This window comes from Strongylocentrotus purpuratus, unplaced genomic scaffold (genome assembly GCF_000002235.5).
Source record: "Strongylocentrotus purpuratus isolate Spur 01 unplaced genomic scaffold, Spur_5.0 spur5_contig_839, whole genome shotgun sequence".
NCBI classification, from domain to species: domain Eukaryota; kingdom Metazoa; phylum Echinodermata; class Echinoidea; order Camarodonta; family Strongylocentrotidae; genus Strongylocentrotus; species Strongylocentrotus purpuratus.
The window spans coordinates 459,245-459,559 of NW_022145545.1; positions in this window are offsets into that span (position 1 = coordinate 459,245).

Genomic DNA, 315 nt, shown 5'->3' on the forward strand with positions numbered 1-315 from the left:
GATCGCCAAAGTCAAACGATATGGCACAGAGAGAGAGGGAGATACATGGGTGTCGATACTTACGTAATACCTATTCATCAGGGGGGATGAATGAATAGATCATCCCCCCCCCCCCCCCTGATGAATAGGTATCAGTTACGGATCGACACCCATGCCTGCTCCTTTTTATCTTGTTCTTAATCAGTATCCTGAACATTTCATAATGACATTTTCTTAAAGAGCGAATTCATACAAAAAAGGGTTTTCCCCTGTGGCAAACCCGGATCAGTTAGCCTTTACACACGGGGGTTTTAAAGCTGGATTCGTTTGCGTGTG